Source organism: Ranitomeya imitator, chromosome 4 (genome assembly GCF_032444005.1).
Source record: "Ranitomeya imitator isolate aRanImi1 chromosome 4, aRanImi1.pri, whole genome shotgun sequence".
NCBI classification, from domain to species: domain Eukaryota; kingdom Metazoa; phylum Chordata; class Amphibia; order Anura; family Dendrobatidae; genus Ranitomeya; species Ranitomeya imitator.
Window position 1 is genome coordinate 459554712 of NC_091285.1, and position 17270 is coordinate 459571981.

The following is a 17270-nucleotide window of genomic DNA, read 5'->3' on the forward strand; positions in this document are numbered from 1 at the left end:
CTCCAATCATGAAGCACAATGCACAGCGAACAATCTACGAGAGTGTATTCGGTTTCTGCAATCAAGCAACAATGGTGTCTTATAAAGCCAAGAAAGAAAAATCCGTGATATTACTGAGTACAACGCATCATGATGAAAGTATTGACACCAATGACAGGAAAAAAAACCCTGAAATCATACTGCATTATAATAAGACAAAATGAGGTGTCGACAAGATGGACGAAATGATTGGAGAGTATTCGTGCAAAAGGCAGACTAAACGTTGGCCTGTTGCCCTTTTTTCCAATATCCTTGATGTGTCAGCCCTCAATAGCTACATTGTTTATTGTCAAACTAATCCAGAATTCCATGCCAACAGGAAAGTCAAGAGACGTCTATTTTTTACAGAACTTTGTTATGAACTTTTGATGCCTACTATGATGGAGAGAAGCAGCATGATATGCTTATCAAGGCAAATTACGTAGGCAATGATCCGATGTGGAATACGTTTTCTGGAACATCCAGAGCAAAGAGAAAAAAAAAGAAAGCGCTGCTATAATTGTCCAGCAAAGAAGGAAAGAAAATCGGAGCGTTTCTGTTCTACTTGCAGACAAAATGTATGTAAGGAACATTCATCCGAAAAAATAATATGCGAGAATTGTCGGGGGAATATGTAAAGTTACAAATAAATATTTCTGCACCAAATTTGCTACAACCAAAAAATGTTTTCATAGCAAAATTGCATATAGAATGCCTATATTTGGTGTGCCCGTTTACTTACTTTTTTGTTGTTTTATGCATATAATTATGTTTTGAAATATACACATTTAAGGCTGTGTTCCCAGTAGCGCATGCATCCTTACCTTGCAATTGTAAAATAAATTTTGAAAAGTATTTTTATTTGAGTTATTCCATGTTATTTTCACACAGGCCTAAAAGGCCCCAGGTGCGTGAATATGGGGTAGTCCCAAAAAAAGATTGTTATACCGAAATGCCTATAACATAAAAATATATGAACAACTGGAAATTACTAACAACTATATACCTGAGGAATACCTAGAGTTTCAAAATTCTAACTAAAGTAATTTTACAGAAAATAGAAAACAAGGAACCTGGCAGGCCTGCGAGGCCTGAGGTATGCGTCCGCCAGCCTTAGCTGGGGTCACCAGGAGGTCAGATCCATTACAGAATCCCATCCTGGCGGACCCCTGCACTAGTGGGAATGCATCCTTACTTTGCAATAAACTTTGAAAAGTATTTTTATTTGAGTTATTCCATGATAATTATAAACAGGCCTAAAAGGCCCCAGGTGCGTGAATGTGTAGATTTCTTTGGGTATGCGTTCTAGGGTTAAAAGCATCCTCCACTGGTGCATGAGTAATGTTAGGATCTAGCCAGTCTTGCACTTGCTACTTCATTGTCAGGTCCCTATTACCAAGTCCGTCCTTTCTGAACCTGTACCCAGAGTCCATCCTTACTGTACCTCTACCCAAGTCTGTCCTGTCTGAACCTTTACCTGTACCCAGAGAGGTCCTGTTTGAACCTGCCATTCAGTTATGGTGAACCAGCTCTAATATCCGTTTTGGCCCTTATCCTGTTACTGCCCTACTAGCTACTCCGGGTCCATACCTTCGTCCTGGAGTATTGCCTGGTGACCTCCTGCAGCTCAAGTCTAAAAACATCATGAGGGTCTAGTGAATAACCAGGTGGTCATTTAGTTACACACCTCTAGGTTTTCCCCAGTTTGCGGTGCTGTGTGCCCACACCCACCAGTGTGACATTCTCTTGTGTCCACAAGACGCTTTACAGAAGGATTTTGGATTACTCACGTACATTTTTGAAAACTGCAGTCTAGCTTTTATATGTCCTTGTGTCTGCAGTGGTTTCCTCCTGAGTCTCCTGCTATAGCATTTAATTTCATTCAAATGTCAACGGATAGTTTATGCTTACACTGATGCACCCTAAACCTGCAGAACAGATTAAATTTCTTTGGAACTTAATTGGGTCTGCTTATCCACCAACTGGGCTATCCTGAGTTGCAACCTTTCATCAATTCTTTTTCTGCTATCCACATCCAGTGAGATTATCTACAGTGCCATCGGTTGTAAACTTCTTGATTTATATTGCGCACCGTGGGCAAAGCCTTGATATTGTTGCTATTGTTCAAAAATTTTGGTTCTAAAGTCCTCAGATAGTTCTCTTCTTTCTGTTCTCCATGCTTGGTGTGGCACACAGACACATAATGCAAAGATTGAGTCAATGTCTCTCCTTTTTATCTGGTTTCAGGTGGGATTTTTATATTGCCCACACCTATTACTTGCCACATGCAAGTTTGAATGAGCAACACATGCTTAAAACAAAGTTGTTTGCCCAGAATTTTGAAAAAGTGCCAACAATTATGTCAGGCCCATTTTTGTGGTTTTGTGTGAAATTATGTCCAATTTTCCTTTTTATTCTCTTTTTTTGTGTGTTGTGCCAATACACATCTATATATATAATGGTCTAAGGGGCACTTCTGTCTGTCTGTCTGTCTGTTGGTCAGCGGTGAAATGGCCCCTCCCTACTCCCCTGCAGTCAGTGCCCCCTCCCTACTCCCCTCCAGTCAGCGCCCACCACCCACATAGCATTTTAGCAGTCCGTTAAACCGACTGCGTTACACCGCGGTGTAACGCAGTCTGTTAACGCTGCTATTAACACTGTGTTAACGCTGCTATTAACACTTTTTACTATGCAGCATCAATAGTAAAAATATATAATTTTAAAAATAATAAAAAATAAAAAATAGTGCTATTCTCACCTTCCGATGCCCACGGATGCGCGCGAGTGACGAGGCTGCCAGCTTCCATTCCCAGAGATGCATTGTGAAATTACCCAGATGACTTAGCGGTCTCGCGAGACCGCTAAGTCATCTGGGTAATTTCGCAATGCATCTCTGGGAACGGAAGCTGGCGGCAGCCTCGCTGCTCGCGCGCATCGGTGGATGCCGGAGGGTGAGTGTATAACTATTTTTTATTTTAATTCTTTTTTTTTTTAACAGAGATATGGTGCCCACACTGCTGTATCCTATGTGGGCTGTGTTATATACTACATGGCTGCTATATACTACGTGGCTGCTATATACCACGTGGCTGTGCTATATACTACGTGGCTGTGCTATATACTACGTGGCTGTGCTATATACTACGTGGCTGTGCTATATACTACGTGGCTGTGCTATATACTACGTGGCTGTGCTATATACTACGTGGCTGTGCTATATACTACGTGGCTGTGCTATATACTACGTGGCTCTGCTATATACTACGTGGCTCTGCTATATACTACGTGGCTCTGCTATATACTATGTGGCTGTCTGTGTTATATAGTGTTGTGAATTCTGTGGCAGAGCTCCCTCCTGTGGTCACAAGTGGTACTTCGGCTGGTTCTCTCTGTGAGCTTCCGTTGGTGGAGGAAAGTGGTACTGCGGCTTCTGAGTTTCCTTCCTCAGGTGATGTGGTGAAGTCGTTAGATGCTGCTCTATTTAACTCCACCTAGTGCTTTGATCCTGGCCTCCAGTCAATGTTCTAGTATTGGACCTGTTTCCTCCTGGATCGTTCCTGTGGCCTGCTGTTCTGCATAGCTAAGTTCCTCTTTGCTATTTGTTTGCTGTTTTTTTCTGTCCAGCTTGTCTATTTGTTTTTTTCTGCTTGCTGGAAGCTCTGGGACGCAGAGGGTGTACCCCCGTGCCGTTAGTTCGGTACGGAGGGTTTTTTTGCCCCCTTTGCGTGGTGTTTGTAGGGTTTTGTGTTGACCGCAAAGTTACCTTTCCTATCCTCGCTCTGTTCAGAAAGTTGGGCCTCGCTTTGCTAAATCTATTTCATCTCTACGTTTGTCTTTTCATCTTAACTCACAGTCATTATATGTGGGGGCTGCCTTTTCCTTTGGGGTATTTCTCTGAGGCAAGGTAGGCTTATTTTCTATCTTCAGGCTAGCTAGTTTCTCAGGCCGTGCCGAGTTGCATAGGGAGCATTAGGCGCAATCCACGGCTGCCTTTAGTGTGGTTGGAGAGGATTAGGGATTGCGGTCAACAGAGTTCCCACGTCTCAGAGCTCGTTCTTGTTTTTTGGGTTATTGCCAGGTCACTGTATGTGCGCTGACCTCTATGTCCATTGTGGTACTGAATTACCTTTCATGACAATATAGTACGTGGGCTGTGTTATATACTACATGGCTGTGCTATATACTACGTGGCTGTGCTATATACTACGTGGCTGTGTTATATACTATGTGGCTGTACTATATCCTTCACCCCAAACCCCCGACATCCTGCAACCAATCAGCGACAGACAGTCCAGCTGCGAATTGATGCGGGATTTAAACGACGCTTCACTGATTGGTCGCTCCCAGCCGGACGCGACCAATCAGCGATATCGGCATGGGATTTAAACACCGCTGCAGTGATTGGCTGCGCACGGCCGGCCGCGACCAATAAGCGATATTGGCGTGGTATTTAAACACCGCTTTGGTCATTCATCATGCCTGGCCGGCCACGACCAATCAGCGACAGGCGCAGTCTTGCCACGAATTGGCGCTAGATTTAAACCACGCTTAGCTGATCGGCCAGCCGGGTGCGACCAATCAGCGATATTGGCGTGGAATTTAACCCCCAGTCACAGCGTGACGTACATACATATTCTAGAATACCCGATGCATTAGAATCGGGCCACCATCTAGTAAGAAATAAACATGTATAACAAAACGTGCAATTGCAATAATTTTCTGAGAGAAATACTTCATTTTCTGGAAGAATTTCAAGGGTGCCATTGCTTTCGGCTGTGATTGTATATGAATGATGGCAACAAATAATTTTCATTCAAAATGTGTCCAAACACCCTGTAGATGGAATATGTTCTGTTAATAATTTTGGGTAGTAGAAATGAAACCTTGCACTCAACTTAAAGGTGTGATGATTTATTGTAGCGTGCTTATCAGACGCGTGAGCACCGCTTCTGAGGTACCTGCGCCCAAACAAGACAAGAGCAAGACCAAAATACCACGTACTTACTACCCTCCTAATCCACTATAAATACGAACACACCAGGAACTATCCCTACGGATATCCTCAATATACTACCTAGTATAGTACGTCACTGATGAAGGTCAAATGTGACCGAAACGTTTGTTAAGCGTACTACAATAAATCATCACACCTTTAATTTGAGTGCAAGGTTTCATTTCTACTATTGAACGGTTTGGGGACCTCCATTAGCACCTCCCATAGTAGTGCTCACAGTCTTTGTTTATAATACTTTTGGGTAGACTGGAGGTGACCTCTGATGATCTGGAAATTTAATACACTTTAAGGGTATGTGCACACATTGTGAATTTGCCTGTGGAATTTTCTGTGCGGATTCTGCATCTCTTGGCAGAAAACGTGGGTCAAAATCTGCGCGTTTTTTATGCGGAATTTGTGCGTATTTGTTGCGGATTTACTGCAGATTCTGTGCGGCTTTCATGCGTTTTTACCCCTGCGAATTTCTATTATGGAATAGGTGCAGGAACGCTGCAGATCCGCACAAACAATTGACATTGTCCTTCTTTTAATCCGCTTCGTTTTCCGTGCGGAATTTTCCGCACCATTAGCACAGCATTTTTTAACAGTTAGCTTTACTCCCAAACTGCTGCTCAAGCGCTGCCTTTTTGGGTATCATCTCTGATCTCAGTGACTGGCTGCAGTGGTCCCGTGCAGCATTCGTGATGTCACTGCTTCATACATATCAACAAACTCCATCAGTCTTTCTTGACATGTATGAGCAGCTCTGAAGCGACCATTGGAGAGTAAAGCTCATTTTGTTTTTAAACTAGGAAAGCATAAAGAGCATTAACCCCTTCCCGACCTTTGACACAGCGTATGCGTCATGAAAACCCGTGCCAATCCGACCTGTGACACAGCATATGCGTCATGGCCGGATTTGGCTCCTGCAGGCCGGGTGAAAGGGTTAACTCCAATTTCACCTGGCCTTCAGGGACAGGGGGAGTGGTAGTTTAGCCCAGGGGGGCTAAGATCCCCCCCGTGGCTACGATCGCTCTGATTGGCTGTTGAAAGTGAAACTGCCAATCAGAGCGATTTGTAATATTTCACCTAAACAACTGGTGAAATATTACAATCCAGCCATGGCCGATGCTGCAATATCATCGGCCATGGCTGGAAACACTTTTGTGCCCCCACCCCACCCCACCGATCGCCCCCCAGCCCTCTGATCTGTGGTCCGCTCCCCTCCGTCCTGTGCTCCGCTCCCCCGTCCTCCTGTCCGCTCCCCCCGTGCTCCAATCCCACCCCCCGTGCTCCAATCCACCCCCCCTGCACACTGATCCACCCCCCGCACACTGATCCACCCCCCGCACACCGATCCACCCGCCCGCACACCGATCCACCCCCCCATGCTCCGATCCACCCCCCCCCGTGCTCCGACGCCCCCCCCCGTGCCCTGATCTTCCCCCCTTATACTTACCGAGCCTCCCGGGGTCCGTCCGTCTCTCCTGGGCGCCGCCATGTTCCAAAATGGCGGGTGCATGCGCAGTGCGCCCGCCGAATCTGCCGGCCGGCAGATTCGTTCCAATGTGAATTTTGATCACTGTGATAAAACCTATTGCAGTGATCAAAATAAAAAAAACAGTAAATGACCCCCCCCACCCCTTTGTCCCCCATAGATAGGGACAATAATAAAATAAATAATTTTTTTTTTTCCACTAAGGTTGGAGTTAGAACTAGGGTTAGGGGTAGGGTTAGGGTTTCGATATGTGCACACGTATTCTGGTCCCCTTGCGGATTTTTCCGCAGCGGATTTGATAAATCCACAGTGCTAAACCGCTGCGGATTTACCACGGTTTTTCTGCACATTTCACTGCGGTTTTACAACTGCGATTTTCTATTGGAGCAGTTGTAAAACCGCTGTGGAATCCGCATGTGTACAGCGATTTTTGTTTCCCATAGGTTTACATTGAAATGTAAACTCATGGGAAACTGCTGCGGATCCGCAGCATTTTCCGCAGCGTGTGCACATACCTTTAGAATTAGGCTATGTGCACACGGTGCGGATTTGGCTGCGGATCCGCAGCGGATTGGCCGCTGCGGATCCGCAGCGGATTGGCCGCTGCGGATTCGCAGCAGTGTTCCATCAGGTTTACAGTACCATGTAAACATATGGAAAACCAAATCCGCTGTGCCCATGGTGCGGAAAATACAGCGCGGAAACGCTGTGTTGTATTTTCCGCAGCATGTCAATTCTTTGCGCGGATTCCGCAGCGTTTTACACCTGATCCTCAATAGGAATCCGCAGGTGAAATCCGCACAAAAAACACTGGAAATCCGCGGTAAATCCGCAGGTAAAACGTAGTGCCTTTTACCCGCGGATTTTTAAAAAATAGTGCGGAAAAATCTCACACGAATCCGCAACGTGGGCACATAGCCTTAGGGTTAGGGTTTTGTTGGAATTAGGGTTGTGGCTAGGGTTAGGGGTGTGTTGGGGTTAGGGTTGGGTTTAGGGTTGTGGTTAGGGTTACGGCTACAGTTGGGATAAGGGTTAGGGGTGTGTTGGCGTTAGAATTGAGGGGTTTCCACTGTTTAGGCACATCAGGGGGTTTCCAAACGCAACATGGCGCCACCATTGATTCCAGCCAATCTTTTATTCAAAAAGTCAAATGGTGCTCCCTCCCTTCTGAGCCCCGACGTGTGCCCAAACAGTGGTTTACCCCCACATATGGGGTACCAGCATAGTCAGGACAAACTGCGCAACAATTACTGGGGTCCAATTTCTCCTGTTACCCTTGAGAAAATAAAAACTTGCTTGCTAAAACATAATTTTTGAGGAAAGAAAAATGATTTTTTATTTTCACGGCTCTGCGTTGTAAACGTCTGTGAAGCACTTGGGGGTTCAAAGTGCTCACAACATATCTAGATAAGTTCCTTGGGGGGTCTAGTTTCCAAAATGGGGTCACTTGTGGGGGGTTTCTACTGTTTAGGCACACCAGGGGCTCTGCAAACGCAACGTGACGCCCGCAGACCATTTCATCAAAGTCTGCATTTCAAAAGTCACTACTTCCCTTCTGAGCCCCGACATGTGCCCAAACAGTGGTTTACCCCCACACATGGGGTATCAGCGTACTCAGGAGAAACTGGACAACAACTTTTGGGGTCCAATTTCTCCTGTAACCCTTGGGAAAATAAAAAATTCTGGGCTAAAAATTATTTTTGAGGAAAGAAAACGTATTTATTATTTTCACGGCTCTGCGTTATAAACTTCTGTGAAGCACTTGGGGGTTGAAAGTGCTTACCACATATCTATATTTGTTGCTTTCGGGGTCTAGTTTCCAAAATGGGGGTCACTTGTGGGGGGTTTCTACTGTTTAGCCACATCAGGGGCTCTGCAAACGCAACGTGACGCCCATAGAGCATTCCATCAAAGTCTGCATTTCAAAACATCACTACTTCACTTCCGAGCCCCGACGTGTGCCCAAACAGTAGTTTACCCCCACATATGGGGTATCACCGTACTCAGGAGAAACTGGACAACAAATATTGGGGTCAAATTTCTCCTGTTACCCTTGGGAAAATAAAAAATTGCGGGCTAAAAAATCATTTTTGAGAAAAGAAATTTTTTTTTTTATTTTCATGGCTCTGCGTTATAAACTTCTGTGAAGCACTTGAGGGTTCAAAGTGCTCACCACACATCTAGATTAGTTCCTTTGGGGGTCTAGTTTCCAAAATGGGGTCATTTGTGGGGGATCTCCAATGTTTAGGCACACAGGGGTTCTCCAAACGCGACATGGTGTCCGCTAATGATTGGAACTAATTTTCCATTTAAAAAGCCAAATGGCGTGCCTTCCCTTCCGAGCCCTGCCTTGCGCCCAAACAGTGGTTTACCCCCACATATTGGGTATCTGCGTACTCAAGACAAACTGAACAACAACATTTATAGTCCAATTTCTCCTATTACAGTTGGCAAAATAGGAAATTCCAGGCTAAAAAATCATTTTTGAGGAAAGAAAAATTATTTTTTATTTTCATGGCTCTGCGTTATAAACTTCTGTGAAGCACCTGGGGGTTTAAAGTGCTCAGTATGCATCTAGATAAGTTCATTGGGGGGTCTAGTTTCCAAAATGGGGTCACTTGTGGGGGTGCTCCAATGCATAGGCACACAGGGGCTCTCCAAACACGACATGGTGTCCGCTAACAATTGGAGCTAATTTTCCATTCAAAAAGTCAAAAGGCGCGCCTTCCCTTCCGAGCCCTGCCGTGTGCCCAAACAGTGGTTTACCCCCACATGTGAGGTATCGGCGTACTCGGGAGCAATTGCCCAACAAATTTTAGGATCCATTTTATCCTATTGCCCATGTGAAAATGAAAAAATTGAGGCGAAAAGAAATTTTTTGTGAAAAAAAAAAAGTACTTTTTCATTTTTACGGATCAATTTGTGAAGCACCTGAGGGTTTAAAGTGCTCACTAGGCATCTAGATAAGTTCATTGGGGGGTCTAGTTTCCAAAATGGGGTCACTTGTGGGGGTGCTCCAATGCATAGGCACACAGGGGCTCTCCAAACACGACATGGTGTCCGCTAACAATTGGAGCTAATTTTCCATTCAAAAAGTCAAAAGGCGCGCCTTCCCTTCCGAGCCCTGCCGTGTGCCCAAACAGTGGTTTACCCCCACATGTGAGGTATCGGCGTACTCGGGAGCAATTGCCCAACAAATTTTAGGATCCATTTTATCCTATTGCCCATGTGAAAATGAAAAAATTGAGGCGAAAAGAAATTTTTTGTGAAAAAAAAAAGTACTTTTTCATTTTTAAGGATCAATTTGTGAAGCACCTGAGGGTTTAAAGTGCTCACTAGGCATCTAGATAAGTTCCTTGGGGGGTCCAGTTTCCAAAATGGGGTCACTTGTGGGGGAGCTCCAATGTTTAGGCACACAGGGTCTCTCCAAACGCGACATGGTGTCCGCTAACGATGGAGATAATTTTTCATTCAAAAAGTCAAATGGCGCTCCTCCCCTTCCAAGTCCTGCCGTGCGCCCAAACAGTGGTTTACCCCCACATATGAAGTATCAACGTACTCAGGACAAATTGCACAACAACTTTCGTGGTTCAGTTTCTCCTTTTACCATTGGGAAAATAAAAAAATTGTTGCTGAAAAATCATTTTTGTGACTAAAAAGTTAAATGTTCATTTTTTCCTTCCATGTTGCTTCTGCTGCTGTGAAGCACCTGAAGGGTTAATAAACTTCTTGAATGTGGTTTTGTGCACCTTGAGGGGTGCAGTTTTTAGAATGGTGTCACTTTTGGGTACTTTCAGCCATATAGACGCCTCAATCTGACTTCAAATGTGAGGTGGTCCCTAAAAAAAATGGTTTTGTAAATTCCGTTGTAAAAATGAGAAATCGCTGGTCAAATTTTAACCCTTATAACTTCCTAGCAAAAAAAAAAATTTGTTTCCAAAATTGTGCTGATGCAAAGTATACAAGTGGGAAATGTTATTTATTAACTATTTTGTGTCACATAACTCTCTGGTTTAACAGAATAAAAATTCAAAATGTGAAAATTGCGAAATTTTCGCCAAATTTCCGTTTTTATCACAAATAAACACAGAATTTATTGACCTAAATTTACCACTAACATGAAGCCCAATATGTCACGAAAAAACAGTCTCAGAACCGCTAGGGTCCATTGAAGCGTTCCTGAGTTATTACCTCATAAAGGGACACTGGTCAGAATTGCAAAAAACGGCAAGGTCTTTAAGGTCAAAATAGGCTGGGTCATGAAGGGGTTAAAGTTATTTAAAGGGGGCTCTCATTTTTTTATATTTGTGTGTAAATGTGTGGTCTTTTTTTTTCAAGAAAATCTATATAAGAAACATACCCACTTATTTTACATTTATATAATGTTTTTCCATGTTTGGTATTGGCAAACGTGAAGTTGATATTATTATTAAAAATTATCCCCACTGTAGTATGTCCAGTGATATATACAGTAGTTCCAAATTGTTTAAAATATATATTTATAATATAAATCATTTATTGATATTCTATGTACTAAACAGTAAACACTGATAAGCCATATCTGAGGTCTGATGACATAAATCTTTCTGGAGTTATCAGGATCCTGTCAGCACCGGTGAACTGCCACAGCTGAGCAGGGAGACTCACCCACACTGCGGGAGAGCCCGGGGTCAGATGCCGCGGGGAAAGCTCAGGCAGACGGGACCTGAGCAGCGTGGTGAGGAGACGCTGAGGATAGCAGAAAACAGATGGACCTGCAAACATGTGATCACAGGGGGCGGGGCTTAGTGTCCTGCTACTGGAGATGAGTGCAGGATACTACAGGGACCCAGGAATAGAGGATAGGGGAACTCAGGTCGAACAAGCGGAGTTCATACACGGAGAGAATGCGCCGTACAGGAGGGGCGATCAGAACGTAGGCAAGGAGTCATACACGGAGATGGCAACGCAGTACAGGAGGGACAGGCAGAACTCAATGGGGACAGAACCAGATCAGAACCAGACAAACAAAGTAGCACAGACACAGGCACAACAGGGTCACACACACTCGGCCAAGGGTCAGAGTATAAACGACAAGGAATGACCCCACAATGAGGCTATAAGAAGCCTCCCAGAATCCCAGTGCGAGGCCGTCCAGATTAACCTCTGAACTACTTAATCCCACAAGCTCAGCAGATCATGACAGGGGTATACAATATTAGCAGAAATTTCTGCAATTGAAAATGAACGTCATTAAACTAATTACTGTTGTTGATGGAAGCACTTGGATTTCTGCATACCCCATTCAGAGAATGAGACCCGAGTAAAATGTCTGCAACACATTTGTCCCATGGCAATGTCCCTATGGATATTTCATAACAGGGCAGTCCCAATACAAAGTAAATCTGCGTCCTACTGCACAAGCTGAAAATAATATAAATTGGAGCCTATGTTTAAGGGTTTTTTTTTTCACTTTTCTGATGCCTTCTTAGATACTATAGTCCTATATACTGTAAAATAATAATTCCATAAACTCACCTCCCGCACCAGCACTGTTCCAAAGGTAACGGCGCTGGACCTCTCAGTGCTCATGTGACATTATCTGCAGTGCTTACATAGCATAACAATCAGTGGATGCGAATGAGCTGCAGTTTCAATCTTCCTGTTAATGTCTGACATTCATCTGAAGAAAGTGAGTGAAGCAGTGAGACATGAGGCCCGACCCCATCATCGCTGGAATGGCACCGGTGGGGGACTCGAGTTTGTTATTTTTGCATTACACTGGGGAAATATAGTATTTATGAAGGTGTTGTAAGAGTGTTGGACAGCCCCTTTAATGTGATTAGGAGCTTACGGTATATATCATGGATACACTGTGAATGTCAAAAATGCAATCCTTCTTGGTTTTCACAACAAAAAGTGTGCAAGCATTGTAAGATTTCGGTTTAATCACTGAACGAGGTGAAATTAACTTGGAATTCACATGTTGTACCTAGTTGGGTAACTTGAAGTTTGGGAACCCCAGTACAAAATCACCAGCAGGGCTCCTACATATCATGGGCCTGTAATATTCTTAGTCTTGTCATTTGGGCCAAAGGGATTGATTGTGCCCCTTACGCTCCAGGGCCGCCTGCACCTACAATATCATGCTCCAGTTTCTGCCCACAAAATAGTTTATACAGTCCAATCAACTAAATCTACATGTACAGTCATGGACAAAAATTTTGAGAATGAGGCAAATATTAATTTTTCAAAAGTCTACTGCTTCATTTTTTCTAATGGCAATTTGCATATACTCCTGAATGTCAGAGTGATCAGCTTAACAGCAATTACTGTACTTGCAAAGTCAATATTTGCCCAGAAAATTAACTTTAACCCCCAAAACACATTTCAACATCATTGCAGTCCTGCCTTAAAAGGAGCAGCTAACATTGTTTTAGTGATTGATCCATTAACACAGGTGTGGGTGTTGATGAGGACAGGGCTGGCGATCAATCAGTCATGATTAAGTAAGAATGACATCACTGGACACTTTAAAAGGAGGCTGGTGCTTGGTATCATTGTTTCTCTTCAGTTAACCATGGTTATCTCTAAAGAAACACGTGCAGCCATCATTGCACTGCACAAAAATGGCCTAACAGGGAAGAGTATCGCAGCTACAAAGATTGCACCTCAGTCAACAATCTATCGCATCATCAAAAACTTCAAGGAGAGAGCTTCCATTGTTGTCAAAAAGGCTCCAGGGCGCCCAAGAAAGACCAGCAAGCGCCAGGACCGTATCTTAAAACTGTTTCAGCTGCGGGATCGGACTACCAGCAGTGCCGAGCTTGCTCAGGAATGGCAGCAGGCTGGTGTGAGTGCTTCTGCACGCACTGTGAGGCGGAGACTCTTTGAGCAAGGCCTGGTTTCAAGGAGGGCAGCAAAGAAGCCACTTCTCTCCAGAAAAAACATCAGGGACCGACTGATATTCTGCAAAAGGTACAGGGAGTGGACTGCTGAGGACTGGGGCAAAGTCATTTTCTCTGATGAATCCCCTTTTCGATTGTTTGGGACATCTGGAAAATAGCTTATTCGGAGAAGAAGAGGTGAGTGCTACCACCAGTCTTGTCTCATGCCAACTGTAAAGCATCCTGAAACCATTCATGTGTGGGGTTGCTTCTCAGCCAAGGTAATCGGCTCACTCACAGTCTTGCTTAAAAACACAGCCATGAATAAAGAATGGTACCAGAATGTCCTCCAAGAGCAACTTCTCCCAACCGTCCAAGAGCAGTTTGGCGCCCAACAATGCCTTTTCCAGCATGATGGAGCACCTTGCCATAAAGCAAAGGTAATAACTAAATGGCTCATGGAACAAAACATAGAGATTTTGGGTGCATGGCCTGGAAACTCCCCAGATCTTAATACCATTGAGAACTTGTGGTCAATCATCAAGAGACGGGTGGACAAACAAAAACCAACAAATTCTGGAAAAATGCAAGCATTGATTATGCAAGAATAGACTGCTATCAGTCAGGATTTGGTCCAGAAGTTGATTGAGAGCATGCCAGGGAGAATTGCAGAGGTCTTGAAGAAGAAGGGTCAACACTGCAAATATTGACTTGCTGCATTAACTCATTCTGTCAATATAACCTATTGGTACTCATAATATGATTGCAATTGTATTTCTGTATGTGATATAAACATCAGACAAACACTATCAAAAACCAGAGGGCATCAGATCATGTGAAAATATAATTTTGGTGTCATTCTCAAAACTTTTGGCCATGACTGTACATATGCCTGGCAGGCGTTTATAAGCTAAGCATCATGACCATGAATGAAAATGCTGAGGACTTCACTAGAATGACTCTATGATGTGGCACCGAGGTAAAGGTATATTTAGCACCAAAGGGTTAAGAGCAGCCCAATAAGGGGTTATGTATTAAGGTATCAGGATGCAAGATGACTCTGAGCTTCTTAAATGGTTTCTGATTGCACAATCAGACGGCTGAATGTTCTGCTTCTCATTCACCGACACTGCTCTGCCTAATTCCCTCTGGAAACATTTAGAATATTAACCCCCTGTTCCTCAACTAAAAGCAAACGCTTACATTATAAGGTGACGTCAACTGTAATTTTCCCCTTCCATCTCCTGGTGCTGGAATGGCAGTTTTGCATACGCTAATGAAGAATTCCCAGCTGAGTTAATCAGAGCGTTTCTGCGCCAGGATCAAATGTGATTTCCTAAAAATAAACCAGGCTGCCAGTGGCTTTCATAATGAACGGTCATTTCATTGTGTGACTTGACAGGTGCACAAAAAGCCTTTATATTTTGAAGACAAAAAGAATGAGAAAGGTACAATATATAGAGAATGCAAAATGTGAGGCCGAAAAATATCGTGAGTAATCCATTTAAAGTCCAGAAATATTACATTCTGAAAAATATCAAGACTTGTTGTGTTCTTGTTTTATAGTATGAATACAATAAAATCCACCCAAAGGAAGTAAATTACTGAGACTGCTGAAGCCTGAGAATGCCATTTGTGGCATATAATCACTTAAGTCAAAATTTACTCTCCAGCTTTACCTCCCCAAAAATAAAGACACACCTCACAGTTTGAGAAGCACTGCTTTATCTCAATAGCGTCTTTATCTTTTTATCTAACATTATCTTTTTTTTTCCTAACAGATCCGTTTAGTTTATTAGATTTTTTTTTGTGTGTGTCTGGTCTTGGGCTAATACAGTTAAGGGCAAGGTGCATAGCTCACAGCCATGAATACTCTGCTCAGTGAACATTATATATTCTCTTATTGAAGAGAGTGAAGGAAGACATTGCCTGTCATCTCTGGCAGTGGCTTGTCTAGCTGCAAAATAAAAGGATCGGGTACTGAATTTAAAGAGGATCTTTCCCCGGTTTTCGCAAGATTAAACTGACCACATCATGGAACTGTGGTTGCAGTGCTTAATAAAAATGTATTTTTATGTTCTAATTTCTCCTCTGTTACATAGATATTAGCTTGTAAAGTTTAGGTAATAATTTATAATAAGCCCAACTAAGGTATACCATAGACCAATCATAAACAGGCAGAAACATACAGGGGGAAAAAAGTAGAATTCTTCCCCACAACAGCAAGGGCAGGCTTTCTCTTGTGTGAGACATGTAATGACAGACAGCCCCGCTCTCGCCAACTTCACTGTGTGATTAAAAAGTGTTGGGAGTAGAGCAAGGATGGATGTGATTACACCAACTTTTCAGCATTCCTCTCACTTCAGTAAGATTGAGGGAAGGGGCAACCCAGAAAAGCTTTATCTCATTACAAAAACCTCTGCAGCTCTCCTTTCACAGCACCATGATCTGATATATCCACCTCAACCCCACACTGACTGTTTTGAGATGGAAGCTGGAAGGTGTTTGTAATCACCTTTATCTCTTCTCTATTCCCAGCACTTTGTAATCACATACTACTCTACAGTGAGGGGAGCAAAACTGTCATTACATGTCTCAAACAGGAGGAAGCCCAATCTATTGTTGGGGCATGCTCTTTTTCTCTTGTTTGTTGCTTCCTTCTCATGATGGTCATCTGCATACAGGGGAAAAAGTACACACCCCAAATTTCTCATAAGTTGGGCTTATCATTACTTATAACCTCTACAACGGAGATGAGATGAAAAATTAAGAAAAAACCTCAGCTTCTCATCCACTATTCCATGATGTGACCAGTATAACATACTCAGACTTATGGAAGATCCTGTTTAAATGTTCAATGTTGGCAAGGGAGAGTTAAGAAGTCTTCATATGCATCAGATGTTGGGCTGATCTGGCCCAAGTCCGTGGACCAGGTGGTTTTACTCGAATGTCTATGGGGGCTTTTAGAGCTATAAGACCATGTGATTTAAGCCTTCTGGATTTCTAGAAAACTTTAATGTTAGATGCAAGCCTGCAACTTAGGGTAGTGAGTTCTACAGGATGGAGGCAGCACAGAAGCTCTGCAGAAGGGATACTTAAAAGTAAAATGGTAGAATTGGAGTAATAGAAAGTATTATGTACAGTTAATGGTATTAAAAATTCAATAAACGAGGCTACAAAATAAAAGGAGCAAATAAATGTTTTAAAGTACATAATCACATTGGAAGCATTCAGAAACCATGTTTTCCAACAAAGATGCAGAAAGGAACAATATGTGCATTAACCCAATTTAAAGGATGGAGTCTGAATAAAGAACACAATATTGGGTATACCATTCCTACCCCTTTAACTGTCTCCATCACAGATTATACGTCTGATGTTTAGCTACAGTATTAAGTCTTCTGTTTCCATTCTTTCTGTCTTCAGAGATACTGTATATGTTTTATTAGACCACATTCTCACCTGCATGGACATTAATTCCAAGTTTCTGGTCCTCAACACAGGGCAGACAAATGTAATGTCCAAAACAGACAAGTAAGGCTGGTTTCACATTTGCGTTTTTTGCCACTGCGTTTTAGCGCAAAAAAACGCATGCGTTTTTTCCCCTATATTTAACATTAAAAACGCATGCGTTTTTTTGTATGCGTTTTGCCGCGTTTGACGACGCATGCGTCGTTTCTATGCTTGTGTTTTGTTGCGGAAATGCAACATGTAGTAATTTCTAGAGGCTTTTTTTGCCGAAAAAAAAAACGCATGCGTTTTTTGCGGAAAAAAAAACGTATTGCTGTCTATGTAAACGCATACGTTTTTAAGCACATGCGTTTGGTTGCTTTTTTAACGCATGCGTTTCCATAGAAAAAAACAAGTCTACACACTGATAAGCCACCCCCCACCA

The 17270-nt window shown here is 43.1% G+C and overlaps 1 protein-coding gene across 3 annotated transcripts in view; it reads left to right on the forward strand.

Annotated features, from left to right (window-relative positions):
* SHF (Src homology 2 domain containing F) overlaps window positions 1-17270 on the forward strand; it is a 427205-nt gene that overhangs the window by 260926 nt on the left and 149009 nt on the right. The window lies entirely within an intron of this gene.